This window comes from Columba livia, chromosome 1, assembly GCF_036013475.1.
Source record: "Columba livia isolate bColLiv1 breed racing homer chromosome 1, bColLiv1.pat.W.v2, whole genome shotgun sequence".
NCBI lineage: Eukaryota > Metazoa > Chordata > Aves > Columbiformes > Columbidae > Columba > Columba livia.
Window position 1 is genome coordinate 179,954,825 of NC_088602.1, and position 9,630 is coordinate 179,964,454.

A 9,630-nucleotide genomic window follows, 5' to 3' on the forward strand; every position below is an offset into this window, starting at 1 on the left:
TTCCAGCCTGGATTATTAGCCTGTTATCCTAAGCGGAGTATTGCAAGTGTTTATCTAATCTGTAGATGGCAGTATGACTTAAAACTAAAATGGAAAACACTACTCATTTTTACTGAGAAATAATAATATAAACTGAATTCTGTTTCTGGCATCAGTCTTTCAGTTGTTGCTAACAGCTGAGTAAGATAAAACTCCCAAGGTTGATAAATAGACCTAGAATTATAGGAGTAGGAAAAATCCAAATGTAGAAATACAATTTACATTATTCCAATGCTTTTACAAAACTGTGTAGTAATGAATGATCCAGATAATTCACTGCTTTAGATAAGAGGATTGCTTTGTAATTCTGTGAACGTAATTCAAAATTTGACCCTTAGTTTTTATAGGAGAAAATAGAGTGTCGTGCGAACAATAGCTACAGAGCCACTGTAGGCAACTTACAATGCTTGCTCTATTACAATGCTTACTCTACACCTCAAGTTTATAATATACAGCCAAACTGATTGCAAAATCCATGACCTATCTGAGACAGCTTTGTTCCTGTCTTTGCTTTTCAGTATCACCTCTTCTGTCTTCCTTAAAAATATCCCTCTTCTGGAAAATTATTTTTAACTCAAGTCATTTTGGTAGAGCACAGTTCAAAAAGAGTTGTCCTGTCACCACTGACAGGGTAAAGTGCTCCAGCGCAGGCACGAAGCTGCATGTAGTTACAATGACCAGAAGAAATAAATTAGCATTGAAGTTCCATTTAAAGAGACCGTTGTGGTCATCTTCAATGTGGCTCAAAATAGCCTTGAAAACCATCTCACCGCATACAAGACTGGAATACATAAAAGTATTAAAAGTTGAGCCTTGATTTGGAAAAACACAAAAGGCCTAATTAAAAGGGTTTTGACTGAAAGGCACGTTATTTTAAAATGAAAGATCAGAAGATGGTGTTAAAGAGTTCCCCTATAATCATTTTAGGCTCATTTGTCAGTACTTCTATCAAGCACTAAAAGGACTAATCTTCTTAAGCAAATCATTCTTTCAGCAACTTTAAGGTGAAAGAGCTAATTATGTGTGTCCATGGGTTAAATTCCTATAGTAGAAATGTTCTACTAGGGAAAAGTCAGGTTAGCTATTAGAGTGTTATATGGTAAACATCCTTATTTCAGTGGGCATTTATTTGTAATTCATTTTCTTAATTTTAGCAGCTATTTTGCAGGATTACCTACATGAGCAGTTGAATTTAGAGAGTTTTGTGTGAGTGCAATACTCAGCTCCCTATATGTAATCTATATAATCCAAATATTTGTGTCCCTGCATTTAGAAAAGAAGATAATCATTGTGCACTGATCCAAGTTTAAAGCAAAGACTGATGTGTTAGCTGTCTCTCATTTTACTAAGCACTTCTATCACTACCATCCCTTTCTGATAAGCCGTAAAGCAGTCTGCTAATACTAATGAAGACAGGTCTCTGTTTCTAACAAAAGAGGTTTTAAGTTCAATGGCCAGTTGAGTTTTTCAGCACAGATGATAGATAATTGGGCATTTGAACGGGAAAGATGCAAATGTTCTCTAATCTGTGAAATCCTGTTACTTTTAATTCATTACAAATTTGACAACTAGTATTATCCTCAATAAGCATGTACATTTTTTCAGATCTTTCAGAATGAGGTGGCTTAAAATTACACTCCTATCATAAAGGCAGTTCAGAAGCCAGGTAGCTGTGTGATTATTGGCTCGGCTCACTCATTAAAACTCCATTAACTCCTCCCTTAGTGCCAGTGCCTGTCAGCTGGTGATTTGACCTCTTACACCCAGCTGATGAGCACAAACCTCTTTTCCTTTCTCTTGCAGAATTTCTGCCCATAATAAAAGCTCAAGCTGGGAAACTATTAACACTTTCTTTCGGTCTGCGGTCATGCCTTGCAGCCCAGTGGTTCAGATGTAGATTTCTTTTAGAGGAAACGAAACCAGAAAGTGAACTCCAGCTGCATGCCAAGGGTTCTCTGCATCCAAATGGAGGAACAAGGATCCAAATGAAAAGTTGTTCATTTGAAAAGCTTCAAACCCCATAAATGGGTGTGTTCTGTGGTGGAGCCTACAAAACATTTAGCCCGAAGTCAAGTCACTGAACTGCATATTGTGTAGGTACAGGATTCTCAGCACTTCCATATGTTTATCTGTCTGTGTCACAGCAAAAAGCTTGCTCGCGAAGGCATTGTCTGAGAATATGGTATTTGCAAGAAAGGCAGAATCAATGAAGTCATACATTTGCACCATCTGAAGTTACTTACAGAATCATAGAATGGTTTGGATTGGGACCTTAAAGATCATTGAGTTCCAACCCCTCTGCTCAGCAAAAGTCAGTATCTTATATTACAGTGTTTAAATGTGTTTTCAGCTTACACATGAATCATAGAATAATTTTGGTTGGAAAGACCTTTAAGATCATTGAGTCCAACTGTTAACCTAACACTTTTAAGTCCACTTCTAAACCGCATCCGTAAGAACCTCATCTATATGTCTTTTAAACACCTCCAGGGATGGTGACTCAACCACTTCCCTAGGCAGCCTGTTTCAGTGCTTCACAACCCTTTCTGAGAAGAAATACCTCCTAATATTCTGAACCTCCCCTGGTGCAAACTAAAGCCATTTTCTCTTGTCCTATCACTTGCTACTTGGGAGAAGAGACCAACACCCTCTATGCTCCTACCTGCCTAGAACAGTAAGGTTTTAAATCAGCTTTAGAAATGACTAATTTAAAAATTGATTCTGTCTTTCAGGATGTTCCTGTAATTGAAAACTCAGGAATCCCCTCAAAACCCCCAGGAAAAGGCACTTGTCTTTTTACTTTCACCTCTCTATTCACATTTCTACTGAAACCATTAGTATGTGTCTTGAGTTTATAAGCCTAATTTCAGAACTCTGCATACAATGAACTGTAATAATACATGGTCAAACCACTCACTTGTGAAGGCACAACAGGAACCATTTAGTGATTTTCTTTTTTTTTTTTTTTTCCCGAAATAAATACATAGAATTAAACTGCATTTGGATTTAATGCTCTACAACTGCAATGGTTTGGATCAAGGCTCTGTCTTGTACCTTATCCTGTCTGCAACAGTTCCTAGAAGTGGACATGTAGGAAAGAGTACAGCAAGGGAAGCACATATAATATTTATCTTTCAACTCTTTTCAGTTCAGGTGATTTCCTGAGCCTTAGTAGTTTTTCTATTGAATAGCTCTCAATCGATTTCTTTTCCAAGTATTTCTCATCTTTCCTTGTCTACTCTTCCTAGAATTCCATGTTTGCTGCCTGTTGTACGAAGATCCACCTTCCTTCTTTTTTTTTAATTTGTTTTCAAACTGCCCTCATTTAATGATCCTTGCCCCTTGAATTTCAATGCAAGAGACAGTGAACAGTTCATCCCTATCCATCCTTCCCACATGTACCCCCTAAATCCGTTGCTTACCACAACTGTGCAGTGATGCAGTCTCTGCTCCTATGGAAGCTGTTCCATAGTTACCATACTTATGTTCTATGAACTTCTCCTGGTTTTTAATATACCCTTTTTGAGATGAGGGACTGACACTGTGATGCTTGATTTGTCCTGTATCTCTCCTAATATGTGATTTACTTTTTCATACACACTTCTTCCCCAAGCACTGAAGCAATGTATTTTTGGAACTAGCTATTATGACCCCAAGATTCCACCCCATAGTGGTGATTTCACCCTGGAGTCAGGTGGAAGCTCATTATTTTATATGTGAAGCTGAGATTTGTTTTGTCTGTGGGTCACTTTACATGTGTCTGTGCTCCAAATTTCATCTGCCGTTGTATTCCCCTGTCACTAGCACCATAAGGATTTTCTGCAGTTCACACTCTACCCTTATCTATGTTACCCAGAGTAACTCAGTATCATGACCCATCTCATTCGCCTCTGTGCTGCACCCCTTAATGCACACCCTGAACTGCATTCCAGGGCCCTCCAGTTCATGCAGTGACTGTGTAAAGGTGCTTGGTGACGGACTTTGTCAAGTACCTTCTGGGAGCTCAAGTGCACCATCTCTGCTGCAGCAGGCAATTCCATGCAGCTCTTGACTTCTCCATAGACCTCCGAGAAGGCTGTACGGCAATGCTTCACAGAACCCATGTCAGCTCTTCCCCAGTAGATCATAATTCTTTAAGTGTCCCCTGCTTCTGTCCTGTAATAGACTTGCCCGTTACAGTTCTCTGGCTTATAGGCTTGTACCTCATCTCATTTTTTTTCACCCTCTTTATGCAGTATATAATTTACAGTTCTGTAATTAAGTAGCTTAAATATCTACTATATCATAGAATAACTGCAGAAAATGCGTACTGTTGTTACCAGTAATCTGAAGTTGAGTTGAAGGTACGAGAAATACACCAAAGGAATGCCAGCTTAGAGTATTTTTTTAGCTTCATTAAAATGCTCATGGATTTTGAAAGATCTTGGTTTGGATCTGTACTCTGCTCAGTTCAAAGCAGAAATTTGATTCCATATTTCATCATAGCCAGTTAATTACACTTACAGCCTGTAAAAGTAACTGTTAATGAAGGCAGTGTCAAAGTATGACATTTTCGACTGAAAGTAAGAGAACGACTTCATTGCAATTTGAATATGGGAGACAAAAGGTCAAATTCTAATTGATGTGGAAAAGACTTTGCATCTGTGTCCTGTAGTCGGCAGATTATTCTGCAACGAGAGACTGACACAGCTGTGTGCCCATGCTCCGTGTTTCAGGTCCTAGTGGTAAGATATGGGAAAGGCTGTCCCTAATGAGAATCTTGCTTCTGAACATCAGAGGTTTGGGATGGGAAAGCAAGGAAATGTTTAGTTCAGTTCCTGTGCGCCAACAGCAGGAAGGAGCTAGTGAAGGAATTCAGACTCCTCAAGGATTTGCATGTGCTAAGTAGGAGATTTGGGAATGTTGTTAATACCTAACCACCGCTGAGAACCCAAGCCTTAGAGGCAACAACTCATAAAAAATCAAGTTAGGCACCCAAATCAACATATCATTTTTCAAAGTTCAGCCTATAAGTTTGGCCTTAACTGTATCGGTTAAAGATGCATTTTTTTAACCCTAAGTTTATACCTAAAGATCTGATACAACATGCAAAAAACGTGTTGAATTGTCCCTTTGAGAACTGCACCTCCCCCTTTCCCTTACTTCCTCAGCACAGGTTAAAATGACAGGTGAAGGCGATACTTATCTCCTCCCTAACCTGCCCTTCGGGCGCTGTGTGAAGCATTTCTGGTGAAGTCATCCAGCATCTTCCCTGGGATCCATAGCCCAGATGACAACCAACCCACGAAGGCAGCTAAAAAGGTACGCTTTCTTTCCTGTGGGAAACAAGTTTCAGAAAGGAAGCATGGAGTCCTTCTGCCAGGAATAAGAACTGAATCTCTCCGGGCCCTGAGGTCACCCACAGCCCTGCCTGTCCCCTACCCTGCCCATGGCCGTCCCTGGGCAGTGCCAGATGCCCAGGGATGGGGCCATCCAGTGCCCCCAGCTGCCTGGGTTGGTGGGATGGGCTCTGGCGGGGCACGGCTGCCTGACAGAACCTCTCACTCAAAAAATTTCCCCCCTCATAAAGCTCCGGCATGCATCATTTATACCATACATGATGCAACCAGACTGTGTAATTAATCCCAGCATTTCCTTTGTGAAGCCACCCTCTTTTACACCTTGCAAATAATGCTCGTTAGCTAAATGGTTGACAAATTATTAAACTGTGGTAGTAAAAAAAATCCTGGAAAACTACAGGGCAGAGTTCACAGCTTCACACTGGCTGTAAGCCCTAATTCTTGGCTAGACACCTGATACAGATAGTGCTTATCTCCTACCAGCATGTCCAAGGCAAAGAGTAGTTTTCTGTTTCACAACATTTTCACATAAACACACACTCAGGCATTTTAGCAATGCCTCAAGCAGCCCACCAGTTACATATTCTCCCAGAATAGTGTATGATATATGTGATAATGTTACTGTAAATGAACCCTCATCTATTTGTTTTTCCCAAGGGGAAAGAAAACCAATATACTCTATCAAATTAAAAAGCTCTCTTAAAGACTGAGAGTCCTCCACCTCTCTTTTACTCAGACAGCGTCTCACAGCCAAGCTGGGGAAGTACATCTCAGAGTTTGTAAAACAGCATGAGATAATTTTCTAGATGAAAAATAAACTTTTGGTATGGATGCTTTCAACAAGTGTTCTGAGATGTGTGAAAAAGAGATGATTTTGGAGGCTGGGATGAGTGCTATATCAGAAGAGGCTATTGATAAAATTGATACTCTGTGAAGTGGCATTGGGAAATGCAGGAGAGAGATGGTCTGAGAGAGATGGTCTGAGAAGGAAGCAGTGCTAGTAAAAGAATCATAGAATCACAGAATGTCCTGAGTTGGAAAGGACCCACAAGGGTCATTGAGTCCAAGTCCTGTTCTTGCATATGACAACCCCACAGTTCACACCATGTGTCTGAGGGCCTTGTCCAGTCTCTTCTTGAACACTGTCAGGCTTGGGGCCGTGACACCTCCCTGGGAAGGCTGTTCCAGTGCTCCACCACCCTCTGGGTGAAGAACCTTTTCCTAATGTCCAGCCTAAACCTCCCCTGGCACATCTTCCTGCCATTCCCTTGGGTTCTGTCAGTGGTTACTAAAGAGAAGAGATCAGCACCTGCCCTTCCTCCTCCCCTTGTGAGGAAGCTGTAGACCACAGTGAGGTCCCCCCTCAGTCTCCTCTTCTCCAGGATGAACAAACCAAGTGACTTTAGCAGCTCCTCATACGGCTTCCTCTCCAAACCCTTCCCCAACTTCATAGCCCTCCTCTGGACACTCTCCAGTAGCTTAATATCCTTTTTATCCTGTGGCACCCAGAACTGCACACAGTGCTCCAGGTGCAGAGCAGAGCAGGACAATTGCCTACCTCACCCAGCTGGCGATGCTGTGCTGGATGCACCCAGGACACGGTTGCCCTCTTGGCTGCCAGGGCTCACTGTTGGCACGCTGTTCAACTTGCTGTTAACCAGAACCCCCAGATCCCTCTCTGCAGAGCTGTTTTCCAGCATCTCATCCCTCAGTCTGCATGTACAGCCAGGGTTGCCGTGTCCCAGGTGCAAAATCTGGCACTTGCCCTTGTTGAATTTCATGGATTTGGTGACTGTCCGCTTCTCCAATTATAGATATATAAGAATTATATCTGGAAGTGAATAATATGGCAGAAGAAAGTGAGACAGGAAGAGGTAAAGAATTAGATCTGCTTGTGTAAATTGATGTAGCCCCACGTAACTCAGTGTTTCTCTATACACATACATCAGTTCAGACTGTGACTTGTACGAACACATCTATTGCCTTTGCTTGAAAGAAGGAAACAAGCTTCTGAAATAGCACTTCTGTTAAAAGTTGGGGTAGAGTAGAATAATGAAATCAAGAGTATTTACAAAAATATACTTATGGGCTTGATCTGATGCTGCCTTGCAATTTTTGCAGGCATTTACCTCTATTCCAAAACTGATGAGATAAGAGTTTTGCAGCTGTGGCACAGAGGGGTGAGCGATGATGCGAGTCTGGAAATAGAGGAGCGACGGGCTGCAATCAGGAACTGGGGTCAGATCCTTGTCAGCCTGACTGACAGGAGCCAGTTGAGATACTGCAGGGAATATATAGTACCACTGCAGTGTGTGCCATCAAGGAACATACTTATTAAAGGGCAGTTTAAAATAAAAGACAATCTAATGGAGAAAGAGCACAAATTTGGTTTATCTCACTATAAGTGTGATCCCAGTGTGATTATAGTATTCTCAGCTTCAAATGGACTCTAAGGTTTTGGTTTATGCCACTTTTTTTTTTTTTTTTCAAAAGAAGTCAAAGGTTGTGTCCTGCTGTTAATTTTAGTACTTTTTAATTTAATTTAAACTTAGTACTTTTTAATCAGTAAATAGGAGAAAAATGTTATGCCACAACCTTCCCCTTTTTGTCCCATCCAGACTATGCATTTTTGTGGTATTTTACTCTTATTTAACCCTGACTACTTAATCTCACCTTCCATTTAAAGCTTTTCCTCTCATGTGCTGAGAAGCGTCTTCATCACAGGAGGAGCAAATGACTCGTGCCCTGCTAAGCTGCAAATGTGACCATTTAATGTTAACCATTCCAGCTGGAGAACTTGCCATGCTCCTTCAGCATCCGCCCCTGCCCCAGGGCTGCCATCCAGCTTCGTGTGGTGGTGCTGGTGTCCCCTTCCCATCTCACTGGTATGGAAAGAGCTGATGTCAAGTAAAGCTGCAGGATGGAGGTTCAGTTTCACAGTAGGGGCATCAGTTCAGAAAGTCACCGCCTCGTTTTCTTATTGAGCTCAGCGCTTCAGCCCTTGAGAGCTCTCCAGTACGGTCTCACAGGTGTCAGGCAGAGCAAGGGGAGACCCAGCAGTGCCCAGATCTTGTCCCAGTTGAATTTACACAGCAAAGATTTTAACAAACATAAAAAAAAATAAGCTTGCAGAAGGCTGGTATAATCACTTTGGCAAGGCAGCTGGCCTACAGCTGATACCTTTTCTCTGAGGACCTTTTTGATGCTGATTCTGTCCAGGAACTCTGAAGTGATTTGTCATCTTCAAAGGACAGGTTTGTCTTTAGTGCTTTTAAGGCTTAGTTGAGCAAGCAGATGAAGTGCGGTTCCTAAAATGCAGTAAAAAGTGGCACTCAGTTCAGAATAGAAAATATTATAATGCATTGAAAAATGAGAATCAGGTGAATGTGAAAACTTTTCATCCTTGAAAACCTCTCCCTCCTGCCCCATATATTAAAGCAATACAGATGTGGAAGGTAAATCCCTTACTGTGTAGGACAACTATGTTTTATGCTTTTGTCTCTTAAGCTAACATCAGGAAAGAATTCTAAAAATATTATATCAAAGATCTTTCTTTTGTCACATGGAATCTTTACGTTTTAACATCATTTTCTTCCAATGTTATAGTGCTGACAAAGGATACATGAAAAGAACTGATTAGCATTTCTGCTGTCAGAACTTCAACTGTCTTCTGAAACACTGGTATTTATTAGCCCCTTTTATGTTCCCATTGTAATATATAAGCAATTTGCTGTGTCTTCTAACACTCCTGTTTTCAGACAGACAAATTGTGCAGGTGAAACAATTCATAATTCAGTTTACTATCAGCATAATTTTCCATCTGAGGTAAAAACATGACAAGAAATTTGATTCTAGGATTTAAACTGCTTTTAAGCATTAAACAGGAGATTTCCAGGCTGTCGTATTTTTAACAAGTGAATAAAGAATAAAACAGCGTATTGTGCTGAGGTTCTTGATGAAAGACCATCATGTGGCTGTGTAGGAATGCTGAGGTAAAATCAGAGCTAGACAGACAAATTTGCCAAAAATATGTGTGTGGGAAGGACATTTGATTTTATGTGCCATGATGTCTAACTACAAAGGTTACAAGAAAGACCCACACAGGCACGAAGTACATCGAAACAAGATGTTCAGTCAGAAGAATAGCTGCTTTTCAGAGATGTGAGTATGGAGGAGAAACTGTGAAAATGAAGTGTCACATTCCTTGTGTTCTGTATTTTAAAAAGCACATTGAGACATGCTCGCTATAAAA